At 39.0% G+C, this 15,017-nt stretch overlaps 1 protein-coding gene across 2 annotated transcripts in view; it reads left to right on the top strand.

Moving 5' to 3' along the window:
- galnt2 (UDP-N-acetyl-alpha-D-galactosamine:polypeptide N-acetylgalactosaminyltransferase 2) overlaps window positions 1-15,017 on the top strand; it is a 78,637-nt gene that overhangs the window by 1,551 nt on the left and 62,069 nt on the right. The gene's annotated exons all lie outside the window — the stretch shown is intronic.

Raw genomic sequence — 15,017 nt, 5'->3', positions numbered from 1 at the left:
GTAGGGTTTCCGTTCCTCAGTTGCCTTTTTTCTGCTGCACGGTCCGGCCCGACCGGCGCTCGGGTGCATATTTCTTCCAGGATAAAGCCACTGCGTGATTTGTCGCTGTTCTCCCTCTGTTTCTGGGGTTTGGATTCTGCGGTGAGCCGTGTGATAAAGGGCCTGCTTTTATCAGTGGGCAGGCATTGATTTGGCGGAGATACGTTTGGACAGGAGCGGCACAGAGTGGCTGTTCCGGGGTCGGCTTCTACTGACCCCCCTTTCCCTTCTCCTGTGCTGGTGTTCGCCTTCTAGTGGCAGCGGGAGAAGAGCTGCTTCGAGCAGCCACTTTCCTAATTTATGGTGATCTTCTGGTTCTGGACTGATTTATAAACACAATGCGTCTGGAAGCATGCAGAGCGGTGGTGATCAGTATGAATGTTCCAGGCCTGGCTCTTGGATCCGGGGGTGTTTGAGCCTATGGAGCACGTCAGCAGAAGCTGCTGCTGCCGTCTGAGCAATAAGCAAAGATCAGGAAGTGTGCAGATTAATGCTGCTTTAAATCACTGACATGACACGCTCATCCCAAGTGACTTTAAACATGCTTTATTTTCTTGTGCAATGAAAACAAGCACCTCTAACCTCGCTGTTCTGCACATTTGGCTGCTGATTTAGCCTCTGTTGACTCTGAAACATTTATTAAAATTTCAGATGCACCGATCGGGTCTCTCTCGGCCAATACCGATTTCTAATTTTCTTTGTTGTCTGACTTCATCTTTTATTCGAAGGACTTCGCTGAGCAGTAGACCTGATTTCTGTGTTGACAAGTATGGAAGCAAATCGTTACCATATTTCAAATGAAAAAGCATTTTCAGAAATGCTTTTTCATTTTAAGAATGTGGCTGCATTGTTTGACTCATAAATGAAATAAGTAATCAATAATCCTATTTGCATTTAAATTTTCTTCTTCAAGACTGCTCATTCCTTCACTAAATGAAAATGAAAAAGACATTTGAGATTTATTTTTCAAAATATGCCCCAGCAAATAAATATCAAAATTCAATTTGAAATGTAAATTTTGAAAATGAAAAAGCATTTCCAGAAATGCTTTTTCATTTTAAGAATGTGGCTGCGTTATTTGACCCATAAATAAAATTAGTAATCAATCATACTATTTGCATTTTAATTTTCTTCTTCATGACTGCACATTTTATGCCATTGTTTTCGTGGTCTGCCCGCAAAGTACTGCCCAGAACTCGAAAACGAAAAAGCATTCCGAGCGGCGGGCGCAGCAGAGTGAAGTCAGCAGCCGCTCTTCCTCAGCTCCCTGCTGACCGAGCTACCCATCTTGTTCGGTAGGGGGCGCTGTGCACGTCTGCATTGCATTACATTGCAAACGTGCCGAGAAATTGCTTGAATTGCAGCAGGGCCGAGCTCAATTTGTGGCAGTGGCAGGCAGAACTGGCAGTTCCGGTGGCAGGCTGTGGCATCCTCGTGGCCTGGGACATCCAGTGTGTTTTTAAGCATTTATTTATAATTTTCTGTGAGTGACAATTCAGAATAGCCGCTCGTGCTCTATAATAAACCGGCTGTTTGTGCAATAAATCTTCGTCATCCTTTCAACACGTCACACATACACATAGTGCTATTTATTTTCCATGTCAAGTAAATGCAATCACCTTATGTTATGGGTCTAAAGCTGTTTATTAAATAATAATCAATAATGAAATCATTATGTAAAGGTAACAGGCTATAACAACAATGACATCCCGTTTGCCGATAATCAGCATTAGCTTCCACAAAAACAGCAGCAACCGCATTGACAAACTTACGGCCGGTGTGGCACCTTCTGGCATCCTCGCGGAATCCCCTGCCACCCTGCGGCAGGCTGTAGCGGAACTGCCACCGGAACTGCCACAAATTGAGCTCGGCCCTGCTGCAATTCAATAAATTTCTCGGCACGTTTGCATGTAATGCAATGCAGACGTACACAGTGCCCCCTACCGAACAAGATAGGTAGCTCGGTCAGCAGGGAGCTGAGGAAGAGCGGCTGCTGACGTCACTCTGCTGCGCCCGCCGCTCGGAATGCTTTTTCGTTTTCGAGTCCTGGGCAGTACTTTGCGGGCAGACCACGAAAACGAAAAAGCAATGTCTGCTTGGTTTTCTTTTTGATTATGGCATGAAATGTGCAGTCGTAAAGAAGAAAATGCAAATAGGATGAATGATTACTAATTTTATTTATGGGTCAAATAATGCAGCCACATTCTTAAAATGAAAAAGCATTTCTGGAAATGCTTTTTCATTTGAAATATGGTAACGATTTGCTTCCATAGACACAAGTCAGTGGATTTACGTGGTAATAACGATTTGAATGTAACTGCTCTAACTTCAGTTTTATACTTTTTAGATATTTATATTGTACATGCTGTTTTAAATTCGTTAGTTATGTAGTTCGTTGGTATACTCTACTGCGACTAAATAACTTCCTATCTATTGCTTTCTGTCTGAATTATTGTCTGTATTTAGGCGGAGAGGCTTTGCCCTTTATGCATATATACCAAATACTCAACAAAAATTTAAAAGGACCACAATTAAAGGCTATAAATCGTACAGAAATACCAGAAGGCGCAAAACTAATTTCATCTTGTTGCTTTAATAATAATAAAGTGTGGATAAAAAGACAGTATTTTTGTTTATTCTTTAAATAAACAGAACAATTAGGCAAAGCACTTTCTGGGTGTCAGTATAACAAAGTTGAGGATAGTGTAATATGAATTTCCAGCCAAAGCTGCTACACTCCCATACAGTAGCACCATATCTGAAGTTAACTCACCAAGCCACCCTCAAAGTTTTATTATTTATTAATTCTTTAATTTTCTGTTGGAATTTAAACTTCAACCGCTATCAAAGAATCCGCTGCACATATTTTTCTCTTGTACATATTATATCCCTTTTAATAAAAAAAACAAATTTTATTGGTAAAAATCATTAAATCAGGATTGGACTTGGATGGGACTAGAGTCAGGAAAAGGGCAGCTAACATCTCCACAGACCCCACAGATCTTGAACACCAAATGTTTAGTCTTTTGCCTTCAGCTCGCCGCTACAGAGTGCCACAGAAACGGTTTCTTCCCCCAGACTGTCTCTCTGATAAACACTCAACAGTCAGAGTGCCCAGAACAGATCAATACTATGCATACTTTCACTAATTTAACCTTTTCTTCCTTTTGTGAAAACAATGTATATTTAAATATTTACACAAAAAAAAACATGTCTTTTAAATGTCTTCATTGAGAGCAAGCAAAACCGAAGTCAAAGTCCCTTGTTTGTGTGCACAAATGTGGCGAATAAAGTTGATTTTGATTCTGATTAGCTTGAAAGTTGCAGCATGTTCCACAACGTTCTGACATTTCATAGATTAACTGAGTTCCTCCCTGGCAGATTAATCAATAACAAAAGTAATTGGTATTTGAAGCCTTATTTCGAACACCTGAGGTAATATAAATGAACAGCCTGCAGATTGCCCTCCTTTTTATGACCTCCCTGACTGGATTAGTTTTAGTCCAAGTTTACCTAATAAACTGGCAGTAGGTCAGTTTTCCTTACAGTATAGTGTTTTCTATTCATATTACACCCAGGCTGCACATACAGTAGTCAGTCAGTAGAAAGATATCCAACTTAAGGATAGTCTGTGTATAAACGATGCCTGTTTCCTATGTGTGCATCCTGGTTGTGTGCTCAGTAAACTCGATAAGGCTGTCTGAATGTCCTGTGTGTATTCCACCTGTCTCCCGTCTTGTCCTATCTGCCTCTCTGTGTTTGCTCTGCTCCACTCAACCACAGCAGCCCTTTTACGTTTCCATTAGGTTGATAGCTCTGCTTGCTGTTTGTGTGTGTGTGTGTGTGTGTGTGTGTGTTAGTGTGGTTCTCAGAAGAGTCAAAGTAACACATCCAGATAAGCAACTTTCTCCTGGCGTTACATTGCGAGGAGCATTAATATGGATGACGGGATGCACCTAACAGGTGTCTTTGCACAGCGGGACAGTTAATCAGTTTAAATAACAGTCCAGCAGCTTGGGTAAAGTGTTGTTTTCTGTCACACCCTCCTTAAGTCTGACAAAAACTTTTGATAACATTTTCCTGAAGTAACGAAGCTGATTGGACAAAAACAAATCTGATTATCAGCCTGGTCTGCGGGTTTTTGGGGATTGTTTTGGTGTGTTTCACACTTAATATTTATTAGAACACATTTTTTTTGTTTATGCCCTGCCAATAAACTGTTTTCTGATAATAATCACCTAAATGTTTGCTTCTTTAGTAGCTTGTCTACTGATGGGTTTTTGACATTGAGTTAGCATCTGTCTTTTTAGTGTCTAAAGTATCTTCAGCGCTGGTGGACTCTGTCATTCCTGTTTTTTGGGTCCAATTTCATGTTAAAAAGGCCTTAAGTCATTTACAGCGGGCATAAAAAGTCAACACACCCCTGATGAGAGAAACGGAGAACAAGATAAATAATTTCAGAATTCCCCCACCTTTAATGTGAAATATACCTTGTACAACTCGATTTAAAAACAAACTGAAATTTTTACATATATGTCCACACTCATAAGCTAATACTTTGCAGAAACAACGTCTGATGTTATTATAGCACCCAGGTACTATTTGCCCAGGGTTCTTTGCAGAAACGCTCCAAAACTGTTTGATTGCGAGGACTGCTTTGCCCTCTTCAGAGACAACCCTACAGATTTTTGAGCACATACATCTTCGGGCTCTGGACGGGGTTTCTGGGTTTGGATGTGTGCTTTGGTTTGTTGTAGTTGTGGTAAAAGATGAACTGACTGATATTTTGAACTGTTCACAATTCACGCCCTTGATTAAGGCCCCAGTTCTAGTTCCAGGTAAGAAGAACATCCACAAAGCATGATGCTGCCACTGCCATGCTTTACTGTGAGTATGGTGTTGCTTGTGTACCCAAAAAAACCTTTTGAAATTATGGGCAAAAGGTGCAACCTCGGTTTCATCAGACCACTTTTTCCCTCATGCTTTTGGGAGACTCCAAATATGTATTTATAAAATTTAGCAAGCTTTGGACACATTTTTCTTTGTAAGAAAACCTTCCATTGTGGTGCCCTACACAAGAGCTCCAGGCATATGAGGAATACAGCAGATTGTTTTTACATGAATTGGACTGCTTGTCCTTACCAGAGATTCCTGCATAGCCCCCAAGTGGTAGGGCCCTTGGTAGTCTCCTTAACTACATTTCCTCTTATCTTTTAATCAGTTTTCAAGGGATGTCCAGGTCTTGGTTATGTCACTGTTGCACCATATTATCTCTACTTGATAATGACTATCTTTACTGTATTCCATTGTATATCTAAAGCCTTGCATACTATTTTGTACCCTTCTCCTACCTGATACCTCTGATGCTTTGGAAGCTTTTATGGCTTTTGCTGTCAGATATGCCTAAGAAAATGTCAGGGAAAGCCTGTTAGAACAGCTTAAGTTTATCCTGGATTATTAGATGAACTCTTCATTATGGCAGGTGTGTACAGACTCCTATATTTCACATGAGTTTATATGTGGCGGTTGTTTCTGAATGCAGCCACTTCCTGGTTATAAGAGGGTGTTGCATCCTTGAGCAACCATGTTTAGTTTAGTGTTTTATTTGTCTATGGAGTTGTAAAGGTTACATAGGGTGAACTCAGTCACGGCAGCTGAAACAAACGGCCTCTTCTGAACGGGCCTGTCTCTGTTTGGAGAATTAGTTGAGCTGGCTTCTTCGCCTCTGTCACACACCGCCGACGATCCGGCTCCTTGGATCAAAGTGGGACACTAAAAGTCTAAAACCTCCTCTGTTTGGGAGAACCCGTCTGACTCCTCTTCAAAGCGTGCAGGCCAAATTAATGCGGCTATTTCAAACTATACATTCTTCATTGTGCTTGTTCTGGAATAACAAAAAAATAAACAAAAAAACCCTCCAAAATGTTCCCCAAAATGTTTGATCAAATATACATTCAAAGTGTTCTTGATCCTTTATGATCCAATCAAGCTCAGTTACTTTTGCAAAAGAATTAAATGTTTTCAACACTTTACCAAGTTGAAACCACAGACTTCAATGTGTTTTTATCTGTATTTTTTGTGATAGTTCAGTGACATAAAAGTCATAAAAGTACACAATGCCCTGACCTTTGTTACATTTTGTCACTTTACAACCACAAGCTTTATTAGATTTTGTTGGGTTTTTATGCATCAGACCAACTCAGAGTGCAGGATTACTGCAGGACCTTTATACGTCTTAAATGTTATCTCAATTTTAGGGCTTAAAATTCCTTACATTTGCTAAGATTTTCCACATTATTACTTTTTTTTTTTAAAATCATTGCTGCATTTTTATGACCCATGCACAGAATTCCTATGTTTAACCTTCAACAGCAGACTGACACAATGTTTCTAATTTAAAAAATGGTTTGATATTCCTAGTTTATGGAAATAAGATCAACATGTTTATGTTACGTTATCTGTTACTGGCGCCTTCTGTATGGGAAATTGCTTAATATTAAATAAGGGTTGGCTTAACACAGGGAAGCTTATTCTATGATGTTTAAAAAGGCTTTGAAGTCATATAATCTAGAAGTAAAAGCACTGAAGCCACATGCCCATGTCAAAAAACACAATTACAGGTTGTCAAATTGATATTAAACCAACTTGAGCTTTATATGAGGTACTTGGTAGGTAAGTTTGTAAGTGAACCTGTCTAAGTAAATTTTGCAATTCATGTAAATCATGAGTTTTAATTGAAATAGTCTTAAGAAAATCCTAGAACGTGTTAAATATCCCCTAACAGATTTTCTACCAGGATTGCCCTTTTAGTTCCACCGACCTTCCAATGACGAACAGAAGCCCCATAGCATGATGCTGCCACTGCCATGTTTTTATTGGGGATGATATGGTCAGAGTGATGTTTAGTGTCCATATTCCTCCACATATTATGTTCTACACATAAGCCAAAAAGGAAGATTTCTAGATTAAATCTCCTCTCTTTTTTTCTAACACAGGTACTTAATTTTTATGTAGACTCACAGGAACCTTTGGGAGCAACCCAACTGGACTCAGAACAAACCTGTCCAGTGTCCTACACACAAATATAATGCTGTGGTTGTGGGCTGCCTGGACTTGTTGGGATGCCACATTAAGCTCTACCTTGTTGGACAAACCTGCTTCTCACTTTTAAGTAGGATGTCCGCAGGCCTACATTTAAAAGAAAAAGCATGCATTTTTCATAAAACTCAAAAAAGGTCGTTTATCATTTTAGATAAATCTTAAGATGAGGTATGCAAGGTATCATTTGCCTCAAGATAATTGATTTTTTTGTCCAAACTTAGTGCCTTGTAATAGAAAGGAACCATGCGTATGGTCATAGCGAGGCATGTTCCTGCTCTCACCCAAACGTGCAACCGAGCCTCTAACATCAGTGGACTCTGAGTGGGTTTTGTTTGGATTGGCATTAGTTATCTGTAGGTGGCAGCTGATGTTCTGCGAGTTCGTCATCAGAAAACTGAAGGAGAGAGTCGAGCTCTGAGGCATCGGCTCAACGGGGACTTGGGTTGGTTTAGAGTTCGTTAGTAATCTGCAGCTCTAGGCCTTCACCCTCCACCTGTCTCTGCATGCCTCAAAGATTAGATGTGTGGATACCACCATTTTTTTTATCACATGCAGCATGAATTCTCTGACTCTGTCCATCCAGCTGGTTTTAAAGCAGACGGTTTTTGAAGAAGTCAGATGAGGCTGCCTCGTTACGGACATGGATGAGCTGTAACAGTTCTGTTTGGTGGTATACAGAAGAAACTATGTCCTGTGTGACACACAACTCGCACATCTGTGACGTGCATCTTTATTCCTGTGATTTCTATCCTGAAATCAGTTTACACAATGCTTTCATCATAATATTGATCGCACATGTTGGGGTTCCTGCTGTTGTATAACTACAGCAGAGTCGCCTCTCTTTAACACCAGTTAGGCTTCAGCAGGTCGATAAGTTTACACTGCCAAAATATAATATAATCTCACCCTCTTTGCAGTTTCATTCAGCCAAACCCAAGAATCAATGACTCAAATTAAGCAGAGAATCTCTGAATCATTTTTATGTTTTCTAACAGATGCTCCCCCTTATCCGCTGTAATAAAAAATAAAAAAATTGTTAATTAAAGTTGTTTTTTTTTATCTGTAGAAGCAGTAATTTTTTTTCCAGGAAGTTACTTAAGATTCACATTAGAGTTGGTTACAGCTGCAAGGTTTAGGAAAAAGATGGAGTTTCTGCAGAAGCTCCGCAGATGTGCGAGTCTATGTGGGGGTGTTTTTAGGGTTGACAGCTTCCTTTCTCTGGGGACAACTGTTGGTAAGTTTGGGAGATTAAAAACTATTACTGCAGCATCTGGCTTTGGAAGGGAGAAGTTACTACAGTGGATGTTGAGGTTTAAACATCTCTGTTAGAATGAAGGGTTTAGTTCTTCTATTAAGTTTGATGTGAAATAGTTTCTGATTGTGAAGTTGCATATTCTTCCTGAGTATTTTTTTTGCATTTGTTTTTTACAAACAAGGTTAAATCAAGCCAGACACTGGTAATAAAAATAATAAACGTAAAACCTAAACTTAAAAGATCTTGACATGTGTTTTCTCATTCTTTTTTGTAAGAATGATCTATTTACATAAAATTGTACAGGGCCAGTTCTTCTTGTTTAAAATCCTTTCTACAAAAATGTTGAAGTGATCAGTTTTCTGTAGTTGTATTGAGTTTAATGTAACACAGCTCTGCCCTTCCCCTACCTGTTGCTGTGTACTGCTGGTCACCTGGCTAAAGAGGTGGGTGCATTTTTCCTTTTGATTAGAAAAATGGAGAAATTCCTCTGGAGTCTCCTATTCTAATATCTTTCATTATAAATATCACAATTTTATGGTATTCACCGTAAATTTTACCTGAAATGGGGCATATGTAACATGATCTAATTGCTTTTATTTAAATACGAAGAACAATTATTTCTACAGCTGCTAAAATTATATACTGACTGATTTTACTGTTATGCTTTCTAATATTTATTAACTTTTTTTACTTAGTTATATGCAGAATAGTGTAAATGCTTGACGCTCTCCTTTATAAAGTAAAACTGAGAGTTTATCTAATATTTACTGGTTAACTGGTTTGGGGGTCCTATGGCAGACTGATCTGTTTGGTGGTCCTATGCCAGACGGATGCGTTTGGTGATCCGTTTGGGGGTCCTGTGGCAGACTGATCTTATCGCAGAAAATAATTGATAAGGAGAATGCAATATATTCCGAACAAGAGAAAACTGGGTCTTATCTGCTATGGCTGGCTTTATTTGTTGCAGCTGTATGGAGTTTGTATTGAGTATCTAAAACCCAGTGATCATCTAATAGCACTGTTACAGGGAGATAGAGTCTAAAAAATAACCAAGAAATCTCGATCACTGACAAAAAAACTTTACTGTGTCTGCTTTTCTTCTGCAATACCCTCCTCAGTCATTTAAGCCCTTTTGCTTAAACACAACAACATGCTGGATTCAAGTCAGAGTTTTAAACTGATTACTTTCCTCTTACGGCTTGTTTGTTCTTTTCTTTCTGGCAGATGACTAACTTTAATAGAAAAGTTAAAAGGAGTGATGATATCTATTGTTCGAGCTCATGCAGAAAGGGAAAGTTTTCAAAGAGCTGCTTCTTATTATCATATCAAGAGAAAACAGAATAGCCCTCTTTTGTACAGTTTTATCACAGAGAGCCAAACTATTGTAGTTTAACATCTTCAGAGCTTCATTGTCCTGTTGAACTCAATCTGTGCTGCTCTTATCAGGTTAAATTTACAAATTGGCAACTGATACGAAGCATGAGTGGTCACAGTGTTTTGCCTGTGTCCTTTCAGGACTGCTGTGATAAGGCTTTATTGGGAGCATGAAGCCTCACAACTGTAAGCTTTTTATCATAACATCTAAATCCAGTTGCCTTTAACAGAAGCTAAGGGTAAAGAACAGATATTACCTTCTGTTTCTGTCTTTTTGTTTAACAATCGATAAAAATCCAAGGGGATAAAAGACAGACTGCATCAGCATATGTGTTAGATATGTACATATTGCATTTTGGCATTTTTTTTAAGCATCTCCATCTGCCCCAGTTCAGCTGTTTTTTCCAGCAGATAAATTAAATAGCAAACACAGGCAGAATAAATTAGGGTACATAAAAAACAGGCATCCTGTCCACCCACCTTCTCTTCTCCCAGGCAGACACAGCAGATAAATGTGTGATCTGCCATATTCGGCTCACAGGATGCTGAGACTGACTTTGTTCTTCTACCTCGAATTCAAATAGGATGCACCTCTTTGTTCACTGTTTTTGTGTCTAAACAATTTACAATGTAAATAAATAGTTACTTCAGAACAGTGTATAAAGCTCTGCAGACATCGATCTATCCCAAATCAGTCCAAATTTTCCCACTTATCCCAGAATGGATTGTTATGGTAACAGGTCAGAGGGACCCCAAGCTGTTCCCAGGCTAGACATATTAGTCCTACACTGTATTCTAAGTTTGCCCTGGGTCTCCCCTGACTGGGATGTCTTTTGAAAACCTCCAAAGAAAGGTGCCCAGGTGCCTGAAGCTTGTCAGTCGACTGCTTCGTTGCAAAGGAGCAGCGACCTTACTCCAACTGTTCCCAGAATGATGAAGCTCCTCACCCTCTGCGATAGAAGCTCCTTTTAGCCACTTGTATCTGGAATCCTGTTCATTCGGTCATGACCCATAGCTCATGTCCTCAGATGTGAGTTGAGACATAGATTGAGTGATAAATTAAGTGCTTTGGATTTTAGTTGAGATCTTTCGTAACCACAACAGACTGCTTTACACTCAATTGTGAACCACTCCAGGGCAGTTGATCTTCATGTTAAGGAATGTTCAAATAGAAATGTTTTGGTACATCTGCAGACCAAAAATTGGTACATACTGTATATGATTTAAAGTTAATGATTAAATAGGGCCCAGAGGGCAGAAGTAGTGGCATTAGAAGTTGAGTGATATGTTACAGTCAGCAGAAATCAGTCCAACAGTGACTGAAGATCATCAAGCAAAACTAATAAATAATATACCCATTGCCTATCTGCATGTAGACCAAATGGCATCCAACTCAGTCTCTTCCCACACTTGGTGGCTCTAACAGCGCAGCAAAGCTTCTCTTCTGTTGATTTAAAAAAAACAAAATCCTCTGTGTTAAATGTCATCATTTGAAGCTGCCATCTGTGATGCACTGTGAATGCCACATCATTTTACATTTCTTAGGTTTCATTATTGAACTGCAGTCTGTCTGTGCCAGCACTGAATGAATGAACAATGTGCCATTTCCTGTTGTGTCATTGTTTTAAAGCAACGTGAGGAACCAGTATTAACACTTCATCTACTGGCAACAGCCCAAAAGAATGCAGTCTGCTCACAAATCAGGTTGGGCTTATGTATAGATAGAGTGAACAGTTTTTTTTTATCTTTTAAAACTGGAACAGCAACTTGTTCCAAGAAGGGTGGCTCCTGCTACCTCCAAGCCTCCGTACAATTATCAGAGAGGTTGTTATACGATTGAAGTGAACACACACCCAGAGAAAAGGTTAAAAAAGGTCCAGGTTTCACAGGAAAGCTTTAAAGTTAGGGTCCAAGTTAAAGGAAATGCCTGTAAAGTTTGCTTTAACTGTATTGTGAAACAGGTTTCTGGAAGCAGAGTTGCTGATGGGGCTCTACCCGCCTCTTATTGCTCCTTTTAAAAATGAGGAAGAAAGCAAAATGAATAACGGTTACAGGGAAAACATGTTTAAAGATATTTTTTCGGCACTAGTGGCCTTTATTTTTTGACAGTAGGTAGACAGGAAAGGGGGTAGAGAGAGGGGGAGGCATTCGGCAAATGTCCCCGGGTCCTGGACTCGAACCCGGGACAGCCGCCTCGAGGACTGTAGCCTCCGTACATAGTTGCGCGCTTAACCCCTACACCATCAGCGCTGCGCCACAGGGAAAACATGTTTGACCATTGTTTTTAAAGCCTTCTTAAAGTCATCACACAATATATGGAGCAGCCTTAGGAAAATAGATATAGTCTGACATTTACCACTTAATGTTTATGACAGATTCTTTACTGAGGGAAACGTAGGTAGACCTTTTAAGTTTAATGTAAAAATCCTGAAATGGAGTTTTCTTTTAAAACTGCTGAACTTCTGACGAGAAAAAAAAAACATAAATGGTGCGTATAAAGAGTTCTTAGATGCCACAGTTACTCAGGGGTTTGAAGGTCTTCCAGTATAGCACTTCCTGTGCTGATGGAGACCTTGGTAAGTGATCCAGTATAAATAGACCTTTTTAACGTAATGGCAGTTACATTTGGCTCTACTTTTAACGCAAACCTTTAATTTTTCAATTTTACACAGGTCAGCAGAGCATCTGTGGAGGCAGTTTCAGATTTTTGTAAAGCTACAATGTTCTGATTCTAATTTCACTTAAATATCAAAACAATTTTACTGATTTTTTTTCACTATAAAATACGATAAAAAATATTTTCTCTGTATGCAGGAAATCTAAAAATATCAATCAAGCTTTTTATCACACAGACATATTTGTTTTATACAAATAAAACCAACTGATTTAAGAGTATTGCACACTCTCTGGCTACCCTATTAGGTACACCTTGCTACTATCAGGTTGGACCCCCTTTTGTCTTCAGATCTACCTTAATTCTTCAAGGCATTGATTCAGCAAGGTGTCATAAATATTTCTCAGGGATTTTGATTCAGATTGACATGATAGCATCAGTTGCTGCAGATTTGTTGGGTACACATTTGAACTGCAGAATATATCAGTTTCCATTTGCCATTGCAAAGTGTCATGCATTCATACCCTGCAGTCGAAGTGAATGGCTATGTGTGAAAATCTCAGTAGATCAGTAGTTTCTGATAGACCAGCAACCGCGGCACATTCAAGTCTATTAAATACAAATTCTGCCCCATTCTGATGCTTTCTTTGAACTTCAGCATGTCTAGATGCCTAAATGAATTGAGTTGCTACCATGTGATTGGCTGATCCACTATTATACCGTTGTATTACGCCCTGCCATCCTTCCCCATCGGAGTATAGACGTTGTTATATAAGGACACTTGGGGCTGAAACTCAGGATGTTTTTTTGACTAGCTTCAGGTCTTATGAAGGAAGAAAGTTAAAGAATCTATTAAAAACCTGCATTATGCAGTATCGAAGCAAGTGAAAAAGTAATTAGACGTAAAAAGAACTCAAACCTAAACTTTGAGATTGCACCTTTTAAAAATTTGAAGTTAATTCTTGATGGAAGAAGTGTTGTGAATTGGCGCTATATAAATAAAATTGAATTGAATTGAATAGATGTTATCACAACAGTAAGGGTGATTTAAAACTCCTGCATTGAAATGTTTTATCTGAGCTACGCAAAGTTGAGCAGGTAGAGAGGCAGGCATCAGTAATAAAAACATATTTAGTGACTCTTGTTCAAATATTTATTGAAGTTTCATCATAAAGTGTTTTTGTATTTGTTCATTTGACTGAGATCTGAGGAAATTAATTTAGATTTTCATTATTTTATTATTCATATGCTAAATTATTAAACAGTTTACCAAATGACATTTTTGTCAATCCCAAACATTTGTCTTACAGTAAAAGTAAAAACCAAGTATGAGGATTGTAAATATATTTTGTTTAATTGACGTTCATTCAAAAATCCAGCCTGAAGGCAGAGAACCAGTACAACCTGTCCTATTTGCTGATATGAATCATCTTAAATGATTGTTAGAAGTAATTTTTTTTATTTTGTTTGCTTTTTTTTTTTTTTTTAAGTAAGCAGATTATGTTACACTTTAATAATTTTTCACAGCTCTATTTGTTCTTGTCTGTGTTGACGTTTTAGGACTCAGACCCATAAGGAAATTCATTTATTGTTCTGTTTCTTTTGCTCTTGTTTTCTGTGATTCTGCATCTATTTTTTCATGTACTGTCAGTCTCGTGTGCTATTTGATTGTATGTAGTTGATTCTTTTAAAGCAGCCGATCACCATGGGAGCCATTAGCCTATATTTCACCCTCAAAATTTCCATACCCACCAGAAACAGACCTGGTTTTGATATTGGACCCTTTTAACCCAAATCTCTAGGGCTCACCATATTTGTGTGCTTCAGCCATAAAAGGTAGGTTTGATTTATCTTTGCTTTCAACTTGGTGGGGGTGGAGCAGCAGCAGTGATTGTGTTGGAGCCCATCAAGATGAGCTAAAAATAGCTAAATCCATGTAACGCCGTTTCTTGGATTGGTTTAAAATGGCTCATTTCACTCCTTTCCTGTTGCCTGTTCTTATACACTGGAGTCTAACGTCACATTTGAGTCGCAGCCAAATCTGTTGCTCACACTTTTTACAGATGAAGCTTCAATGGATGGGCCCAGTGCTGTGTTGGTGTTTCTTCCTGTCTATATAAGGAATATGCAGATTGTTTGTGTAGATCAACACAAGCTGCCGGCTGTCAGCTTTGTTTGTTCCTGACATGCACTGTCTCACCTGTCAGCCTCCATCTCTTCTCTGCGTTTCCTTCTCGTCGCCGCCTGTTAACAACATGGCAGCCGCAGACTGTAGTGATGCTCTTACAGGTCAGAGTTCACCTGCCAGTGACTGATTGATTCACCAGTGTGTAAATACAAGACCACGATGATATCTGGAGTTGTACCCAGTAACTGGTGACGTCATGATGCTCCTCCTGTCTGCCGGCTAATTATTATGCATGAACACAACAAAATTAAATTACGCTGTCAGAAGGACAGGCAGGGCTCAGATAAACTGTGGCTACAGACAGTTTTTTTGTTCTGGTCGGACTTCATACCTTGTTGGCTGATTACTGAAATTTGCTGTTATTTCGTCTCACACAGAACCAATGAAATGTGATGAATAAATAGGCTTTGAAATGTTTTAGCTGAATCACATGAAATGGATCTAAT

Source organism: Girardinichthys multiradiatus, chromosome 4, assembly GCF_021462225.1.
Source record: "Girardinichthys multiradiatus isolate DD_20200921_A chromosome 4, DD_fGirMul_XY1, whole genome shotgun sequence".
Lineage (NCBI taxonomy): Eukaryota > Metazoa > Chordata > Actinopteri > Cyprinodontiformes > Goodeidae > Girardinichthys > Girardinichthys multiradiatus.
The sequence above is the reverse complement of the archived record's forward strand: the minus strand, read 5'-3'. Positions and strand labels throughout refer to the sequence as shown.